The sequence below is a fragment of the Coenobita brevimanus genome, chromosome 38 (assembly GCF_032717465.1).
Source record: "Coenobita brevimanus isolate Jiangsu-jjx chromosome 38, ASM3271746v2, whole genome shotgun sequence".
Taxonomy (NCBI): Eukaryota; Metazoa; Arthropoda; class Malacostraca; order Decapoda; family Coenobitidae; genus Coenobita; species Coenobita brevimanus.
Window position 1 is genome coordinate 23,351,639 of NC_136991.1, and position 21,367 is coordinate 23,373,005.

At 46.5% G+C, this 21,367-nt stretch overlaps 1 protein-coding gene across 1 annotated transcript in view; it reads right to left on the bottom strand.

Moving 5' to 3' along the window:
* Positions 1-21,367, bottom strand: part of LOC145396553 (teneurin-m-like) — a 1,418,848-nt gene that overhangs the window by 1,216,708 nt on the left and 180,773 nt on the right. The gene's annotated exons all lie outside the window — the stretch shown is intronic.

Sequence of the window (21,367 nt, forward strand, 5' to 3'; positions counted from 1 at the left end):
AGGAGCAGCCAGAAGGAGAACATAGCATCAATTAGGGGGTATCAGAAGAAGAACAATGATTAGATTTAGGAGTACCAGAATAAGAACAATGATTAGATTAAGAGGTACGAAAAGAACAAGAATTAAATTAGGGGATATCAGAACAAAAACAAAGATTAGATAGAGGGATATCAGAACAAGATGAAAGCTTCAACTGATACCTGTCGACGACTCAAGTGTCCCCCCCGTTCTAGCTCATTAGTAGCTGCAGCTGCTGCTGCTGCTACCTGACGATTTTATGCAACTAATAAAAGGCGGGTTTGATTAAGACTATGTTACCTTCTCTAGTTCGAATAGTTTATGTTAAGCTGAATATAACAGTTAAAGATAACAAGAGTACTAAAAAAAAAACGTCCTCAGACTGCTTATGAAATATACGAATCATTAACTCTCATTCTCATGACGTATTTTTCATTTAATTCTTGTTGCCTCCAGACGATTTTATTTAGGTTCTGGGAGACTTCTTGTAGTGAAGAGACAAAAGTTGCATATAACTTCTCTAATTTGAAAAGTTTCTCCAGAGTTGACTAAAACAGTCTGTAAATAGCAAGAACAAAAATTAAATATACTTTATCAGACTGACGCCATTTTGTGACGTATTTTGTATTTTATCAATCCTGCAAAGCAGAATCGTATAGTTTCCAGCAACTCGCCCTATAATGTAGAGAGAGATTAAGCCTGCTTGTATGTGTGTGTCTGTGTGTCTGTTCCATAACTACTTGATGGATGTGAATGAAACGTCTCACGTGAGTTTGTTTGGTTACTCCGGTCTGTCACTATAATTATACAACTTTCCAATCATGATTTTTTTTGGGGGAGGGGCAGGGTTCTGTTCCCCTCACCAGACTAAAAAAATTCTCAGAAACTGTGAGAGGAAGGCAGACATGGCTTTTACATTTCATTATATGTTGTATAATGGACTCTTATCCGTAATGCGATATTTGGAAAGCGTGCCCCCCCCCAAATGATTCTTGGGGGTCAGTCCCCTTCCCCAAAATAGAAAGATCGGAAATAAGGGAAAGTGAGCACATGAATTTCAGTTCGTCTGCTTCCTTGATAATGTCTTCCACTATAAAAAAAAAAAAAAAAAAAAAAAACACCATTAATTACTTAGGGGGATAATCTGCCTCCAAAACTTACAAAGGATACAAAACATGGGAAGGAGGGCATCATTATGTGGCTTTAATATCTTAGTGCATGTTGTAGAATAGGCTTCCATCAGCTAAAAAAAAAAAAAAAAAAAAAAAAACTACCGCTACTACTATGACGACGACGACGACGACGACAACAACAACGACGACGACGACGACTTACTGAATGTATCCTATAATATCACCCCTTCTCACTAAGATATCTCATTTTGCCTAAGCGGTCACGCACGTCTTTTATGACGTGGTAGTATTATTTAGGAACTCGTTCAAATCGGTATGTATATCGCAGGACTGGGTATGCAGCTTCCGTGTTCTCTCTGAATGTACTGGAAGAAACTGTGTATATACTGTATTTTGCTGCCACAGGACGAATTTACTGTATTCAGATCAGAGGAGAGCCATATGGAAGTGAAATGGTTAATTAAAACTATACCTATCTCTTTCAGTTTGAAAAATCGCTCCAAATTTGGGGATACAGTAAAAATGACGTCATCGAATTGAAGGTATTAAGGCAAAAGAGCAGTTTTTGCCAAGTACCACCCTTCCACTGAAACACGATTCTCAACAGTCGAATTTATTTCCAGATCCCTAGTTGAACTGCTGGCGAAGAGGGGCAGGGAGGAAATAGACAATAGAGGAGTATGTAGTTCTTGAAGACAACGGTAGGAGTGAGAATGGGATGAGGGGGTGCAAAATAAGAGAGAGGGGTAAGTTGTGAGGGGAAGAAGTACAAAAAAAGGGAGTGGACGTGGGTTGAAGATGAAGAGATGGAGACAGGAAGTTTAAATGGGATGAGGTGGGGTACAAAGGAAGAGAGGGGGGGGGGGAGGTTAGGTAAGAGTGGGAAAAGTGTAAGTACAAATGCAGTGGGGAGGGAGGGTTAGTTGGGGTTGGGAGAAGAAGTACAAAGGGAGAGAAATATGTCCTCGTGGTGACGAGGTTTACAAGAGAGAGAGAGAGAGAGAGAGAGAGAGAGAGAGAGAGAGAGAGAGAGAGAGAGAGAGAGGACCTGTGTTTGAGATTTAGGTTGGGTGAGGAGGGAGGGAGGGAGGAGGTGGACTGGGAGAAAGGAGAGAGGGGGGAGGGGAGGAAGCAATGGGTGAGAAAAGGGGGAAGAGGATAGCTTGTGCGTTGCACAAGAGGAGAGGGATGAAGAAGAATAAGCATAAGAATAAGAAGAAAGAAAGAAAGAAACAAAGAGGGGATGAATGAAAGAAAGAATGAAAGAAGATAACTAAAATTAATGTCTGTCAGCTAGAGAAGGGTGATTAAAGCAGTGAATCATTTTTTCCTCCTTGCCTACGACTCCATACCGCTAATGGAATTCAGGTTTGCAACTGTGCTGCTGGTGAACAGGAACAAGAGGGAAACAAATTTCCTGTAATACTTTTAACAGACCCGTGAACTGAACCCGGATTTTTTTTGTTTTTTTCAATTGCAGAATGGATGGAAAAGCAGTTTAGGTTGGGTTAGGGGTGGCCTACAGGACCAACACTTGAGATGCTGGGTTGCTGTCTCTGTTTAAATGCCGCACAGCTCGACATTACTGTACTGTATGTGCTGTATGGTGTTGGGTGCTTAGTACTTAATGCAATTGTGCTGATTAATTCTTTCTGTTAGGCAATGTAAAGCCCATCTGTTAAGAAAAATGCACACACACACACCCACCCACCCACCCACCCACACACACACTCACCTTTTCCCCCCCCACACACCCACACCCACACATACACCCACCCACCCACCCACCCACCCACCCACACACACACGTTAAGGCCTGTGTATAAGGGCTTGGATTTCTAATGCTTGAATAGTATACGAATACCGTGACTGAGTGTCTGGTTTACTTCACCGGAAATGCTGTTGACAGTTCTCCCACTTTCGTGCTTTCCGTTTCCCTATCCATAGGTGGGGTAATTTGGTAAAGTTAAGATGATGATGATGATGATGATGATGATGATGATGATAATGAAGATGATGATTAAAATGCCCGCCGTGCCCGCCGCAGGACCTCCCACCTCACCACCCCCCACACCACCACCGAGCCGCCACCCCACCACCATCCCGGGAGGACACACCGGTGAGGTTAGTGATCCCGGGCAAGAGGGTCATCGGGGCATCCCGACCCTGAGCCCCTATTCCCCGCAAGTGCCCCAACCCCAGGCGTTCAGGCAAACTGAACTACTGTGCGGGCGGGGTAGTGACCGTCAGACCAGGGGTGGGACTGAAAAGAGGTCAGTCCCAGGTAACACCGTCTTGACGGTCTTGTTACACCCTCTAGGGCAGGAAGAGGCCCAAGGACAGGAAGAGGCCCAAGGCTACGGCCATAAGAGAGAAATAGACACAGGCTACGGCCTGACAGAGTGTGTAAAGGGGAAGGTGACCCCAGGCTCCGGCCTTAACACGCTGAGGAGAGAGAGTTGCCTGTGTGCATCCCTCTCCAGTTGTACTTTGGCTATGGCCAGAATGTGGTCCAGGGTAGAGAGACCCTGCTACCGTACGTGTAGCGCTACCCAATTACGGAAGCGGCGACTCGGGGCCGGCCTCTCGCCGGAGCAGACGGGTGATCCCGTTTCTCCGTTAGTCGTTTCCCTTACGGGCAGACACTCAGCTCTGGCTGGGGCACGTACCAGGGTGGAGAATTCCCTGACGATAGGATCTGTCCGTATTGGAGAGAGTGCGGCTCTTGAGCCCCTCACTCCGGCTTGTCTCCTACTGCGGGAGGAACACCACGTCAACGGCCTCTTGCCTCGGCGAAAGGGTGACCTCGATCACCCTATAGGTGTCCCTCGCACGCCGGGCAAGTTCACGGCTCCAGCCAAAGTCTACACTAGGGGAAGTAGAGCCCCAACTCAGCCCTATGAACACACTCAGGGAATCACGAAGAGCGTGAGTCTCCCTTTAGCCTCTTTCCCTTCGGGGAGCCCTTCGTCGCCATCCAGGCTTCTTGGCCAAGAGGAGGCGTTAGAGTGGTGGCAAGGCCCGATAGCGGACTTACCGCCCACACCCGGGCGTTCCTTAGCCCTGTCGGAGCCCTACAGGAGACGCTGCTGCAGCCCAGCCCTGACGGCGCCTCTCCCCCTGAGCACCCGCAGTCCCAGGACGCCCAGGCCTTTCCACCGCAGTCCACGACGACGGAGACCCAGGCTCCCTCACTCCCCAGAAGCAGAGGAAGCAGGCCCGAATCCTCTGGCTGTTCGGCCCTAGCCCCGATGGCCCCCGATCAGGTCGAGGCCCCCAGACCACAGGGCCTCCCTGCACCCCACCAGCGCGGCCCTAGGAAGGAGCCGCCCCTCAGGTCGAGGCCCCAAACAAGGGAGCCTCCCTGACAGTAAGTACCAGTGACTTAACCACCCAAGAAACAAGGGTAAAACAGTGACAGTGACAGTGACCCCGAATACAGTGACAGTGATCCAATGCACAGTGGCAGTGTCGTATAAAAGATATATTAAACAGTGGTATCATAGAAATTCGTGTGCAAGCGTTAAACAGTTCAGTCCCCCTCTATAGGAAGGAAACGGGGAGTTTTCTGTGGAACTAGAAGTAGGTGCGTGAGTGAGACAAAAGGCAAGTGAAGTGTTCCCCCGTGACTTGGTGACAGTGTCGAATGTCGCCATCCGCACCCTACCTCTATTATAGTAATATCTCCGCCACAGACTCCCGATCACAGTGAACCAAAGTGAGACTCCCCCATTTATTATTATCCACCAGTGCCACGATAATTAATCCAAACTGACAACCACAGTGAAGTGATATCTCATCTAAGTAACAGTAAAGCATATCCACGACTGCCCTGTACCACATATTAATATATGTATATTGGATCAGGCTATGTAAACGAGTGTAATATTGTATCTCTGTTCTATTATGTGCCAAATATTGTTGTATGTACACTGTAATGAGTAGAACTTAAGCAATAGATGTGATACACTGTACTGTCTCTTTTTATGCCCTGTTCCTTTGTTAGTGCATTACATCCGGTCTAGTAAAAGGACCCCATTCCAGTGCTCGTGTTTTTACGACGAGAAGTCGCCTTAAAAACACAGCATTACACTGGTGGCAAGCGGTGGTTCTAGATCCGAGTAACGCACGGAGGAACACAACAGGGAACTTACAATGGCAGCCAAACCACACATCCAATTGCCGAGGTTCAACCCAGACCAGTGCGACATAGACGTATATTTGGACATGGTCAAACCCCTCCTGGACATAGGGTTCGACTCAGACAGAGAAAAGATCGCTGTCACACTACCTAACCTGGGTAAAATAATCACTAGTGTCACTCCCAAAATCGTCCCGAGACTAAAATGGGATCAATTCAAACAAATTGTGAAACAGGCGACGACACCATCTCTGGGCACAGTTGTAGCCTTGTCGGAACTAGACGCCCTCACATACGACGGAATCCTCGATGACACCTTCATCCAGGCTAGGCGGCTCGTCACCGCTGCGTACCCGGGCACAGACGCAAAAACCCGGGAACAACTCATATTCCACAAACTCCTCAGGATCCTCCCCGATTTCATTAAAAACCACTTCATAATACATGAACCGACGGGAGACCTGGATAAACAAATCAACTTAATAAGGCGCCTTCTAACCGTCCACTCCTCCCCCAAACGCATCGGCATCATCAACCACTTCCCCACGGATCTCATCCCTGTAAATCCTTGGGAATTTACTCCTTGCTGCCCTGAGTGCCCAATCCACGACATTCGTGAGCAGCTAAAAGCTGCCCGGGGCAGCAAAACAAACCAAGAGCACCCACAAGCCTCCCCACCATACGCCGATCGCCCTAAGCCTCAAAGAAGAAAAGTGAAACAAGGAAGTCACAGAAGGCGCCCCCCTACTGCCCCCGCATCTCACCGTAATGACGGGGGCCACCTCACATCTACCCCAGTCGATGACAGGGGAAAACGTGATCTTTCCATTTCCTCTCCTCCCACTATCTCTTCTATTTTGCCCTCTCCTATTCCTACTACTATTCCTAACCCTCCCACCTCACACACCACTTTCTCCACTACTACCGCCTCCCCCCTTCCAATTCCTCCCCAACACAAAGCCTGCCTCCCCCTTCGCAGGCCTCCTAGAACCCTTACCCCATCTTTCCCAAACCCACTTCCCAAAACTGCCTCCTCCTGTCTACTCCCTCCCATCTACCACCCCACACCACCCACCACCACCACATCCCCGCCACTCATTTTTCCCACCTACACACCCTCTCTTTCCTCGCTCACTCCCCCCACCCCACCCTTAACCTCACCATACCCACAAACCCCTTCCCCCACGTCACCCTTGCCTGACCCACCACCACCTTCCTCCGATTCTCATCCTTCACCAACCACCCCACCTCCTCCAACCCGTCACTCTCAATCACCGCCCGCTACGCCCGCCACCAACACCTTACAACCGGAAACAAAAATTGAGAGAGTGCTATGGCGCCGCCATGACCGCCCACCTGTCAGAATCCGAGGGACCCACCACCTTCTCCGACTCCTACGCCGGACCAACCATCCATCCTCCCTCCGGCTCACTCTCAGTCCCCATCAGGAGGCTAACACCTTCACCACCCACTGGGTCAGCCTCACCCAACACCTCACCCCGGCCTACCAGACTTCCACCTCCACCACCTACCACCTCCAGTCACGGGGCCGTGACTTCGACAACGCGGAAGGTGGTAAAATGCCCGCCGTGCCCGCCGCAGGACCTCCCACCTCACCACCCCCCACACCACCACCGAGCCGCCACCCCACCACCACCCCGGGAGGACACACCGGTGAGGTTAGTGATCCCGGGCAAGAGGGTCATCGGGGCATCCCGACCCTGAGCCCCTATTCCCCGCAAGTGCCCCAACCCCAGGCGTTCAGGCAAACTGAACTACTGTGCGGGTGGGGTAGTGACCGTCAGACCAGGGGTGGGACTGAAAAGAGGTCAGTCCCAGGTAACACCGTCTTGACGGTCTTGTTACACCCTCTAGGGCAGGAAGAGGCCCAAGGACAGGAAGAGGCCCAAGGCTACGGCCATAAGAGAGAAATAGACACAGGCTACGGCCTGACAGAGTGTGTAAAGGGGAAGGTGACCCCAGGCTCCGGCCTTAACACGCTGAGGAGAGAGAGTTGCGTGTGTGCATCCCTCTCCAGTTGTACTTTGGCTACGGCCAGAATGCGGTCCAGGGTAGAGAGACCCTGCTACCGTACGTGTAGCGCTACCCAATTACGGAAGCGGCGACTCGGGGCCGGCCTCTCGCCGGAGCAGACGGGTGATCCCGTTTCTCCGTTAGTCGTTTCCCATACGGGCAGACACTCAGCTCTGGCTGGGGCACGTACCAGGGTGGAGAATTCCCTGACGGTAGGATCTGTCCGTATTGGAGAGAGTGCGGCTCTTGAGCCCCTCACTCCGGCTTGTCTCCTACTGCGGGAGGAACACCACGTCAATGGCCTCTTGCCTCGGCGAAAGGGCGACCTCGATCACCCTATAGGTGTCCCTCGCACGCCGGGCAAGTTCACGGCTCCAGCCAAAGTCCACACTAGGGGAAGTAGAGCCCCAACTCAGCCCTATGAACACACTCAGGGAACCACGAAGAGCGTGAGTCTCCCTTTAGCCTCTTTCCCTTCGGGGAGCCCTTCGTCGCCATCCAGGCTTCTTGGCCAAGAGGAGGCGTTAGAGTGGTGGCAAGGCCCGATAGCGGACTTACCGCCCACACCCGGGCGTTCCTTAGCCCTGTCGGAGCCCTACAGGAGACGCTGCTGCAGCCCAGCCCTGATGGCGCCTCTCCCCCTGAGCACCCGCAGTCCCAGGACGCCCAGGCCTTTCCACCGCAGTCCACGATGACGGAGACCCAGGCTCCCTCACTCCCCGGAAGCAGAGGAAGCAGGCCCGAATCCTCTGGCTATTTGGCCCTAGCCCCGATGGCCCCCGATCAGGTCGAGGCCCCCAGACCACAGGGCCTCCCTGCACCCCGCCAGCGCGGCCCTAGGAAGGAGCCGCCCCTCAGGTCGAGGCCCCAAACAAGGGAGCCTCCCTGACAGTAAGTACCAGTGACTTAACCACCCAAGAAACAAGGGTAAAACAGTGACAGTGACAGTGACCCCGAATACAGTGACAGTGATCCAATGCACAGTGGCAGTGTCGTATAAAAGATATATTAAACAGTGGTATCATAGAAATTCGTGTGCAAGCGTTAAACAGTTCAGTCCCCCTCTATAGGAAGGAAATGGGGAGTTTTCTGTGGAACTAGAGGTAGGTGCGTGAGTGAGCCGAAAGGCAAGTGAAGTGTTCCCCCGCGACTTGGTGACAGTGTCGAATGTCGCCATCCGCACCCTACCTCTATTATAGTAATATCTCCGCCACAGACTCCCGATCACAGTGAACCAAAGTGAGACTCCCCCATTTATTATTATCCACCAGTGCCACGATAATTAATCCAAACTGACAACCACAGTGAAGTGATATCTCATCTAAGTAACAGTAAAGCATATCCACGACTGCCCTGTGCCACGTATTAATATATATTGGATCAGGCTATGTAAACGAGTGTAATATTGTATCTCTGTTCTATTATGTGCCAAATATTGTTGTATGTACACTGTAATGAGTAGAACTTAAGCAATAGATGTGATACAGTGTACTGTCTCTTTTTATGCCCTGTTCCTTTGTTAGTGCATTACATCCGGTCTAGTAAAAGGACCCCGTTCCAGTGCTCGTGTTTTTACGACGAGAAGTCGCCTTAAAAACACAGCATTACAATGATAATGATGATAAAAAAGTGTACTGTCTAGAGCGCTACCTAATTTTTATGTGTATGAGAGTATGACTGCGTAGTGTACACAAGGAAGTCAAGAAAAGTTAGTAAGAGGCGGAGGAGAACATGGGATGAACAGTCGCGAGACTTAATATTTTGTCTTACTTGGTCGCGGTGCCACTTGGAGGGAAGGGGGAGGGCAGGCGGGGAGAGGGGTAGTGATTATTTATGATATACAGAGGGAGGTGAGGGGAGAGATGGAAGAGGGTAGACAGAGGGAAGGAGACAGATTCAGCATACTTTCCTGGGAAGCGAAGGGGAGGGGTGTGAGGACAGTGGGGAGGGGGACAGACTGGAAAGAGCGGGAACTATAGTGTAGATGGACAAAAGCAAACTGGGGAGGAAAGAGAACAGATGGCGAAGAAAGAGTTTGGTTGCAGAATACGAAGGTCAGCCTACTGAATGCGACTGCTTTATACCCGTTTAGTCCAAGAGATCTTTCCTATACTGAGTAAACTTAATATAATCGTTTGATGATGCTCAGAACGAAATAGGATGTCAACGTCTTATTGAAAAAATTACTGGTGACCGTTTTGAAGGAATCGCGTTTTTCATTTCTTGTTTTTAGGAAGAGAGGGGAGAGAACAGTTGTGGAGAAGGGAGGCTACTTTAGTGAAAGGGGGGTTTAGGTAATGAAAAAGGTTGACTTTTAGTGCATTTCATTAATTATTCAGCCAATTGATCGATCTCTCCGTTTGCTTCAGTTATGATATGCGTGATAAGGAAATTCCTCAGTTACTTTAACATTGAACCTTTTCCATTGTCTCCACCTTAATTCCTCTCCCCTCTTCTCTTTCCCAACCCATCGACTCATCACGTCCCACTCCCCTCCTTCCTCATTTTTCTCGCCACCCCCTTACTTTCTCCTCCTCTACTTCTCCTCCTCATCCTATCCCCCCCTCTCTCTCTCTCTCTCTCTCTCTCTCTCTCTCTCTCTCTCTCTCCCCCTCGTTCATTTACAACCTTCTCTTTCCTTCCTCACCCCAGTTCATCACTATCTTTCTCCTTTACCTCTCCGACTCCAGTCTCTCACCCTTTTCTCCTTCCCCTTCCCTTATTTACTACTTCCATATTTCCTCCAACCCACCACTTCCCTTCCCATCTTACCCCTCACACCCCACTACCCTCCTACCTTTCTTCTCCCCATGTCTTTCACTTTCTGCTTTCCTCTCCTCCACTCACTACCTCCCTTACCCATATCCACCCAAATCCTCTCTGCCCTCGCCGCTCTTACTCATCTCATCGTCCCTATTCCCCTCCCTCTCCCCCGAGCCCACTACCTCCCTTGCCCCTTCTCCTTTCGAACGTTTCACCGATCTACTACTCTCCTCCCCATCTCAGCACCCCCATTTCTCCGCCCTCCCCATTCCCTCACTCTCTTACTCCCCTCTCCCACATACCCTACTTCCTCTCTGCCCATTTCCTCACTTACTTTTCTTTTAATCCCGATTCCCTCACTCCCACATTCCCCACTCCCTTGCTCCCACATTCACCATTCCCTCACTCCTTCCACACTCCCTCACCCCCCTATTCCCCATTTTCATACTCCCACATTCACCACTCCATCACTCCTTCCACAGTCCCTCATCCCCCCATTCCCCACTCTCATACTCCCACATTCACCACTCCCTCACTCTTTCCAGACTCCCTCATTCCCAAATTGATCACTTCCTCACTCCCTCACTCCCTTATCCACCACTCCCTCACTTCCCCATTCCTCACTCCCACTCCCGCAATCCTCACTCCCTCACTCCTCCATTCCTCACTCCCTCACTCCCACATTCTCCACTCCCTCACTCCCATATTCCCCACTCCCACGTTCCCTGGTCCCCATTCCCCCAGTCCCACTTCACTTTCACTCCCTCACTCCCCACTCCCCACTCGAGGCAGCAGTCTTCCTCCCAACATTGGCCATCACCCCACCTTTCACAGCACCACCGCCCCGGGCTTTCCTCCACTCCTCCTCTCCTGACCACTGCTTTCACTCTCTCCACCTCGAAAAATTGTCACGCACGTCTCATTCATACACTTTTCTTCCTTTTTCAGCTACATTCTATACAGTCTGCTGCTGTGGATATTTTCACACACTATTTTCACTCTACGCTTTCGAACATTTTGACCCCTTATTAATGCTCTTTAGTCCTCCTCACACACATTCATACACCGTCACATTCATACACCCTCATCCCGTATCAACACTTTCACGCACCCATATCCCTTCTGTTATTTGCGTACACCGTCATCACTTATAAATGCTTTCGCACACCCTTATCCCTTATAAATACACTTTCATACACCTTCATTCCTTATAAATTATACACTTCTGTAAACACCCCTAATTTAAAAATAAACTTTCTTGCATTTTCATCCCTACAAATACACTTTCGTGTCGGTACGTCTTTCTCTCTTACTAACACCATTTCGGACACTTTCTTCCATCTCATGTTAATAATTGTTGGCTTATATTCTTCATAATACCAGGTAAAAATAAAATACACATTCGTACATCGTCCTTCACTTTAAGAATGCACTTTCGTACACCTTCATCCCCTATGAATGGATGGATGGATGGATGAAATTTGCGAAGGTATCACCTTTTCATCAGTACCTCCTAAAAGAAAAAGAAAAAAAACTTCTAGATACTTCCTATATGTTTTGATTTCCTCATCGTTTATTGTTTTGTTGTATTTCTTTCCTCTTCTTCTTGTAGGTTAGTGAGTTCCTTTAATATCCTTTCTCATTTTTTCCAGAATTTATGTAATAGTTCTTTTTTTTCTTCCATTCTACTCCTTTCAAAAAAAAAATTCCAACTACATCATTTTCATTTTCATCATAAGGCTTTTGCAATTCTCTTGCTGTTACTCTGAATTCTAAATATTTTGGACATTCCAGGATGAAATGTCTCAGATCTTCATTTTCTGCTACACATTTATTACAAGATGTGCTCTCACTTATGTGTCTTTTCCTATCATTTAAGGGTAGGGTATTGGTTCTTGCTTTATATAAAATAACAGATGCTGGTTTATTGTCATATATGAGGTCTTCTTTAACTGATTTTTTCCATTTCTCATATATTACTAAAGTTGTTTTGCTTTTTACTTGTTTTTCCCATTCAGATGTGTCCCATGCTTTCAGTTTTTCTTCAGGGCATCTTTTTAAATTTTTACTAAGTCCATATATCTTAGGTTTATTTTTTCCAGATAACTCTTTATCACTTTCATCCATTGAGTGTCTTCTTTAATCCTCATATCTCTTGCTATATCTTTCAGTAGTTGATTTTTCCTTCTTCGATGCCTTTTAGATACATCAGTTTTCCCTTTATGATTTTGGCCTGCATAGAAGAGGCTCCTATTTCTCCCCCTGAAGCGCAGCTGGGAGCATATTTTGCCGCCCCTAGTATTTTCCTGTACACTCCATTTTCAATCCGCTGTAGTTTCTTTATTTCTGTCTCTGTTATCATCATGACATTAGTTCCACACAAAATAGAGGGTACTGCTAGGCTTTTCCAGTAAGTCTTACCAATCAGTACTTTGTGGCAGCTTTTTGCAATTACTGAATAGGTTACATTTGCCATTTTTTGTGCTTTCTCAATCATAATTCTTCTCTGCATTTTAAAAATATTTCTCTTGTTTGTTAGCGTTATTCCTAGATGTTTAATATTATCTATCACCTTTATTCCTTCTATGCTGATTGGTTGTTTTTTCAGATTGTATATGATGATACTACTTTTGTCTTTATTAATTTCTAGGACAAATTTGTTGCTTATTTCTGTAAGTATTTTAATGTTGTTAGCTGCCTCTTCTATTGATTTTGATAACTGTAGGCCATCATCTGCAAAAAATAGGATATTGATGTTACACGTATCATTCTTAAAACTTGTTCCTCTCTCTTCCAATTCTTTTATTATTTGGTATGTCATTAATTTGAAAAGTGTTGTTCATCCAATGCGGCCCTGTCTGATTCCACTGCTTACCGGTATTTGTATTTCTCTGTCTATATTTTCCAAGCTGATATTTGTTTTATCATCTTTATATATGTCTGATACAGTATCTATTAAGTTAGGGTGTGCTTTGTATTCTATTAATGTGTCAATCAGTTTATCCCCTTTTATCGGGTCATAGGCCTTACCCAAATCTATGGAGGTTACAATCAGTGGTTCTTATCTTTGAAAACTTTCCTCTAACAGTATTGTGGTATGAAAAGGTTATCTTCGATTTTTCCTCCTTTAGTGAAACCAGCCTGTGTGTCTCTTATTTCTTTGTTCTCTTCCAGATAATTTTCAACCTCTTCTCCTGTTAATGTCATGAACATTTTATATGAGACATTAGTTAGAGCAATTGGTCTTAGGTCTGCAACTGTTGGTTTTGTTTTCTTGGGAAGCATCTTTGTTTTAGATGTTTTCCATTCCATTGTTTTTTCTGTCTTTTCAATTTCTGCTGTAAGGCATTTAGTCAGTGTTTCAATACACACCTCACTCGGTAATTTGTCATTTCCAACAATTACGCTTTCGTATCCTTTCCTTCCTTATTTTACCAGTGTTCGCCACAGCCAGAGCGGGGGAATGTTTTGGTTGGCATGTGTGTGTGTGTGTGTGTGTGTGTGTGTGTGTGTGTGTGAATAAAATACTCCAGAGGTTTTATCCGATTCGGGCCAAACCTGATGGAATGGCTGAGGGCATTTCCAGCCTAAGAGTTGACCTAATACTTCTGGGAACAAGATGTCAAATGTTAAGGTCGCAGGCAAGATCAACTTAAGCAGTTTTGATGCGACTTAAACCAAACTTGGTGGAAGGGCTGAGGGTAAGAGATAATGTAGTTCAACGCTGAGGAAAGTCAGTCAAAGGTTAAGATCACAAGGCAAGGTCAAATGTTCGACTCCATATCTCAGTTTTTATTCTATCTGGATTAGCCTTGGCTGGTCCAAATCGAATCAGGCAAGGGTAAAGGTCAGAGGACACTCATCTCAAATAGCACTGATACGACTTTGAGCAAACTTGGTGGTATAAATGAGGGTCAGACAAGGATGAATTATTCGCCTTTGACAACAACTGGTTGAACGCCAAGGTCACCAGCCAAATTCAAATGTTAGTCCCTTAGACCATGGGAATGACGGCGGTGTTGCACTTTCTGAGTGCTCCGTCTTGTAACTGTAGTGTCCTTCATCTTACTCATTTATAACTACACTAAAACTTTATTCATTAAAAAAAAGTAATCTCGATGTAACTTCTTCTATGAACATTTTCGAAGACTTGTTTTTCTCTTAACTCCCTCAGTCCAAAGACTTCGCTTTAAAAATATTTCTTGCCACTGTCAAACGATTTCACTCAGCTAACAAACTTTATAATACAAGTATATCTATCTATCTATATATAGTACTAATACATGGTCCTGCCTTTTCATTCTTTTCAAATTAACTTTAACTTTTTCAGTAAGGTAATGTTTTCGTGTTTAATTTTGCTACAGCCTTGTGATTTTGTTTCGTCTTTGGAGAGATCCCTCGTAGTTATGGGCTCTGAAATAGTCTCCATTAACACCTTCAGAATGATGAAGTGAACAGACTAGTTTTCTTCAGTAACCTTTGCTAGTATTCTTCAGTAATCTTTGCTGTGACACTAGTACTAGTACAGTCCATTTATTTTAGTTTGGCAAAACTTTCCAGAAAATGTTCTGGAAAGAGGTGAAAAGAGTATTTTGGAAGTGAAGTTAGCAGGGGAGTGAAAGATAAAAATGGTAGATTACTAGTGGAAAAGGGAGAAAAAGTGAGCAGATGGAGAGAACACTTTAAGGAATTGTTGAACGTGGAGGATGGAAGTAATGCGAGTATAAGTGGCTGGGGAATGGCTGGGAGAAGGAGGGAGGTGAGAAGACAGGAAGAAATCAGTAGGATAGAAGTTGTGGAAGCAATGAAGAAAGTTAAATCAGGAAAGCCCCAGGAATTGATGGAGTGTGTGGTGAAATGCTGAAGCATGGGGGAGAGATAGTAGTAGAATGGATGTGGAAGATGTGCAGATTGGCCTGGGAGGAAGGTAGAGTCCCGGAGGATTGGAAGTCAGGTATAATTATTCCCTTGTACAAAGGAAAAGGGGAAAAAGAAGTGTGTGGTAATCATAGGGGCATTTGTCTTCTTAGTATAATAGGAAAGTGTATGGTAGGATACTTATTGACAGAGTTAGAGAAAGAACAGAGAAATTAGTTGGAGAAGAACAGGGAGGCTTTAGGAAGGGAAGAGGTTGTGTAGATCAGATATTCATTCTTAGATCTTTAGTGGAAAAGTTTCTAGAGAAGGGAAAGAAGTTGTATGCGGCTTTCATGGATTTGGAGAAAGCATATGACAGGGTGGATAGACTAGGATTGTGGAAAGTGTTAAGAATATATGGAGTAGATGGGAAGTTGTTGAATGCTGTGAAGAGTATGTACGATGGTGCGAAGGCTGCAGTGCGTGTGGGTGGTGAACTAAGTGAATTTTTCTCTTTGAAAGTTAGGTTGAAACAGGGATGTGTCATGTCTCCATGGTTGTTCAATCTGTACATGGATGGGGTAATAAAAGAGGTACAAGGTAGGGTAGTGGATGTTGGACTGGCCCTGGTGAGAGAGGATAGTGTTTGGAAACTCCCTGTACTGTTGTTTGCAGATGATACTGTGTTGTTGAGTGAAGACGAAGGGGAGCTGCAAGGCTTGGTGGATGAGTTTGAGAGAGTGTGTAAGAAACGGAATCTAAAGGTGAATGTAGGGAAGAGTAAAGTGATGGTCTTTGAGAGAGGTGAAGTCAGTGAATGTACAGCGAGGTTGGATGGTGAGGAATTGGAAAATGTGAGTACGTTTAAGTACTTGGGTAGTGTGATGAGTAAGGATGGAGGTTTGGAGGGTGAAGTGCTTGAAAGGGTACAGCAGGGAAGAAAGGTTGCTGGTTCTTTGAAAGCAGTGATAAGAAACAGGGAAGTGAGCATGGAAGTGAAAAGGTTACTACATGATAGTATTGTGATACCAACTCTAACGTACGGAAGTGAAGCTTGGACGTTGTTGGAAGGACACAAGTCAAGAGTGAGAGCAGTGGAAATGAGTTATTTAAGAGGAGCCTGTGGAGTCACGAGGAGAGACAGGCTGACGAATGAGGATATAAAGAAGCGTTGTGGTGTTGATGTGGATGTGATAGGAAGCGTTATGAGAAACACACTGAGGTGGTTTGGCCATGTGGAGAGGATGGAGGGTGAAAGACTGACGAAGAGAGTGTATGTGAGTGAGGTGGAGGGGGAAAGAGGGAGGGGGAGGCCGAGAATGAGATGGAGAGATGGGGTGGAGAGGTATATGAGAGAGGGGGGTGTGAGTTGGGAGCAGGGGAGTGAAATGGCGGGTGACAGGGCGACTTGGAGGCGATTTGTTTATGGCCACCCCAAACGGGATTGAGGCGTCTGGCAATAGATAGATAGAGAGAAAACTGAACCTCGCCCCAAAAGCAAGCCTATTTGCTGATCCGTGTTCGGGTGACGTGAGGTGGCCAGTTACACTGACGTCCGAATGTTTAAAGCTTAAATGGTGACGGAGATGGATGGCGCCTAAATTCTGATGGACACTTAAGGAATGCCACTGATTAGTATACTGTATCTGAGTAGCCTGCGTCCCACACTACACAGAGCAGTTAGCGATAATAAGTTTTATCTTCGTAATGGGTTTTAGAAATAACTGTCAAAATCTAGGGTCTGCCTTTTCTCGGCAATTTAATCATAGGGCCGTTAATGCCAAATATAAAGAAATAAAACATAAAAAAGCCATAGCATCGTAGTAAAAAGGTTAATGACTGTTCACGTATTACTAACGGACTTCCTTTCACTTTCAATATTCCCAGTATTCCTTCTGTCCTGCTACTACTCTCCTGACCTTGCTCTGCTCTTACTCTTTCCTTTCTCTCACACCATACATTTCCTTCACTTTACTGGCTTTCCTATCATGTTATTCTGTGTGTGTGTGTGTGTGTGTGTGTGTGTGTGTGTGTGTGTGTGTGTGTGTGTGTGTGTGTGTGTGTGTGTGTGTGTGTGTGTGTGTGCGTGTGTGTGTGCGTGTGTTTACCTGCCACCCCCCCCCCAGCTTTGTCTGCCTTTTTCCCTACTTTACTACAACCCTCCCTGCCTGTTTCCATCTCTTCCTGCCCTCCTTCCTCCCTACCTGACTCCATCTCTCCCTGCCTCACTGCTTACCTCTCTTCCTTTCTGCCTCACTCCCTACCTACCTGCCCAGCTATTTCATGGTTCTCTTCCTCTTTCTTTGCGTACCTCCCTCCTTCCCTTCCACCCTGCTTCCTGTCCCCATCAATCTCTGCTTGCCCCTTTCCATCCGTCCTCCCTGTCTGCAAGTCTCCCTCCTTCCCTCCCTTCCTTCCTGTCCACCTGCCTTTTTCAATCTTTTCCTGCCTCCATCCATCCCTTCTTCCCTTCATCCTTTGGTCCTTGCCTTGTTCCATGCCTTCCTGTTTGCCTTTACTCCTGCGCTCCTTCCTCCCTAAGTCTCTGTCTCCCTCATTCCCTCTCTGCCTGCCTACCTACCTTCCTCCTTCCCTTCCTACCTCCCTCCCTGCCTGCCTCTGCTGTCACCCCCGACCAAAAGACCAATCCCAGGCGAGATTGTGTCAGAGGCCAGGCTAAATAAACTCTAATTAGGGCATTCTCAACTTCCTCCCTCTGTCTGTCTCTCTGTCTCTGTCTCTGTCTCTGTCTCTGTCTCTCTCTCTCTCTCTCTCTCTCTCTCAACTCTCTTTCTTTTGTACGTGTATTAATTTGCCTTCACTAACACTTTCCGTCTTCTTTTTCTCTCTTTTCCCTTTCCTGTTTTCTCTTAATTTTCATTTTCTTTTTACCTTGTTTGGTTTTCTCATTACGCTAAATTTCTTCCTTTTCGTCAGTACTTCATGCCTTCGTCAGCTCTCTACCACCCTGTTCCTCCTCCTCACCGCTCTTCCTTCTGTCCTATGCTTTTCTTCCTTCTCTGCCTCCTGTCCACATAACATCTCCTTTTGCTCCTTGCTAAACTCAATTATTCTCTTTTCTCTCCTCTTCATGTACCCCCTTTTCCTTCTCGTCTGTCCTTCCTCTCCTTCCTCCCTCTTCCTCTTTCTTCTCTTGCTCATTTTCTTTACTGTTCTTTCTTCCCAACTTATTCTCTTTTGTTTTTTCTCTTCCCTGTCCTCTTCTCATCCATAGTCATTCTTTCCCTCACCTGTAAATTCTATTCATCTCTCTCCTCGTTTCTGTCTTATTCTTTCTTATCTGTATTCCACTTTTCCCTATTCTCTCTCTTCCCTCTCCTTGTTTCCCTCTCTTCTGTTTTCCGTCTTCCTCTTTTACCATCCTTACTAAGGTTCTCACCATCCACTCACTCGATGTAGTGCTGCTGTCGGGTGTCTGCCCTTTCCTCTCCTCCATTCTTCTTTCCTTCCATCCTCTTCTATCTTCCTTTCCTTCATTCTTTCCTCGTCCTTCTGCCTATGGGTAACTTTACACTCCCACCTTCTGCCTTTTTTTTTTCCTTCATTCTTTCCTCTTCCTTCTACCTGTGGGTGACTCTACACTGAGTGACAAGCCAAATGGTTTCCTGTACACCAGGAAACCATTTACTACACTGGGTGGTAAGCATATAACGAAATTTGGCGCCTGGTGGTTTAGTGGGTAATTATTGTACTCCAATCGGATTGAGCCGGTGAAGGTTTATATCTAAGGGATGGTTGGGGTTGATTGCTCATGTAATGCCACTCAGGGATGAGTGAGGCTGGTCACTCTCATCTTAAATGTCGGGACCAACTGCCTAGCCCCGGGCTCCTACGCTCCTCATGGGACAATGTAGGATTAGATGATGGATGGATGGACTAAGGTTCAGAGACTCCCTCTGTCTGTCTGTCTGTCTGTCTGTCTCCATTTTCCTCTTTCCTCATCTTCACCTTTTGATATCCTCTCTTTCCTTCTTTCCTCACCTACTCCTTCTTCCTTATCTTCTACGGTATTTCTCTTTATTCTCTCTTCTTTTCCTTCCTCCTTCTGTACTTTTTATAATCTCTCCTCTGCCTTCTTAGCTAATCTCCTGTATTTTACTCCATACTTGTATTTATCGCTGCTCTCTCCCCCCCTCTCTCTTCTGTTTCCCTCACCTCTTTTCATCGGCAAAAGCCTCGATGCCTGCTCAGCACTTGTCCACATTTGTACCGTCTCAAACCACGCTTCACTTTGGAGCAAGTGGTTTACGGCCCGATAGGAGAGCAAACACTTGTCCGAATGAAAGCCGCTTCTGAACAGCTACTGTCACCACCACCATCACCACCACAGCTACCACCATTATTTTTCTGCTGAATAAAATTGTCTGTTCGTAATATCAATGACGTAATTGACATATGAGTGTGGATGTACGCCTCTCCCCTTTTCTTTCTCTCTCTCTCTCTCTCTCTCTCTCTCTCTCTCTCTCTCTCTCTCTCAAAGACATATAAAACACTTCACGGAAATGCCCTACTGCCTCTTCTACGTGCCTGTATTGTAACACCAGTTGGAACAGTTAAATATAAGGGGGTAAAACACCTTCTCAGAATATATCAGTTGACGTGAAATTGAAACTGAGCCATCTGGGACCCAGTTCCAGCCATCCTACCATGAAATCCTTTTTCATGTTTCGGCTGCACCACACACACACACACACACACACACACACACACACGTAAGCCACCAGAATTAATATATATATATCCTGGTGAATTCACAAAGAAGAAGAAGAAGAAACGACTGCTGCCAGAGGGTTGAAGATACCCAACAGAACACATCAAAGAATCTGAAACAAGGACAACTCTCATATCTTTTCGTTCTGTCCAATATCAGACTCTCACCCCCACTCCTCTCCTCTCCTCTCCTCATCTCCCCTCCTCACCTTTCTCTTCCCCTCTCCTCTTTCCTCTTTTTATACCTCCTCCACCCTTTTCCTCTTCCCTCCTCCTCCTCCCTCCTCTTCCCTTCCTCTAATGCATTATCCCCCTCGTCTTTTTCCCCGGATTTAACTTTATCCTCCCTCTCTCTTCCCCTCTCCTCCTCCCTTTTCTTTTCCCCCTCTTTCCCTTCTTCCTTCCATTCCCCCTCTTGCCTCTCCTTTTCTCTCCTCTTCTCTATCTTCCTCCCGCTCAACTTCCCCCTCCTCCTCTCTGCTTTTCTCTCTCCCCTTTCTCCTCTCTTACTTCCTATCTTTCTCCTTCTCCTGTCTCCTCATCTTCCCTTTTCTTTCCTTTCCTCCCCTCCCTCTTTCATCTCCTCTCACTTCTCTTTTCCCTCTTTTCTCTCCCTCCTCTATCCTCTCTTTCCTCTTCCCCCCTTTTCTCCCTCTTTCCTCTCCTCTTCCTTCTCTCCTTTTCCTTATCTCTCCTCTTCTCGCTCTTTCTCCCCCTCATTTCTCTTTTTCCCTCATCTCTTCCCCTCTCCCATTTTTCCTTTTTTCCCTCCTCCTCCTCCTCCCCTCCTCTTCTATTTTCTCTTCCTTCTCTACCTTCCCCCTCTTTCCTCTTTTTCCCTCTCTTCTTCCCCCTCTTTGCCCTCTCTTCCTCCTTCTTTCCCCTCTCTTTCCCCTCCCCCTCGCTCTTTTCTCCCTACACCTTCCCTCTCCTCTTCCGTCACTTCCTTCTTTCTCATCCTCCGCTTCCCTCTCCTATTCCCCTCTCCCCTGCCCCCTCTTTCCCTTCTCCCTTCTCCTCCTTCTCCTCCTCCTCCTCCCCTCTCCCCTCCCCTCCTTCTCCTCCTCCCCACTCCCCTCTCTCCTGTGCTTCGTTGGTTCTCGTGTGGAATCTGTCTATATTTTAAACGCTGTTTTCGACCACATTCCGAACGATGTATTATGAAAATTGTGTCTGTCCGTCTTTTTTTTTTTTTTTACTCTCTCTCTCTCTCTCTCTCTCTCTCTCCATTCCCGGTGAATCGGAATAGCACTGTTCAACGACTCAGCCATTTCTTGATCAGCGATGAGAACTTTTACGATATTTACCCTCTCAGAGTCCGGACAGTTTTAGTGTTTATCTCAGCTAATGGCAGACCATTCTATTTTGAGGAGGGTAGGCCATAGCATCCTGGGAATGCTAATAACGTTGCAGTTAACCCAGTCATGGTCGGGGCAACTCTAGAATTTTCCTTTACAAGGCGATTGTACCAGGCCATGAGTGAGTCAAGGAATCCTGGGGGTGTTCCGCCGTCACCGTTCACTCTCTTATGGTCTGGACAGCTATAATATTTTATTCTGGCGCCAGCATGACTAAAGCAGTCAATATTTCCATCATCGTCACAAAATGGAAAAGACCAATATTTTTCGGCCAATGATGAAAACAGTCATGGGGAGAATTATTTGCTGTTTCTAGCACAACGAAAAACAGT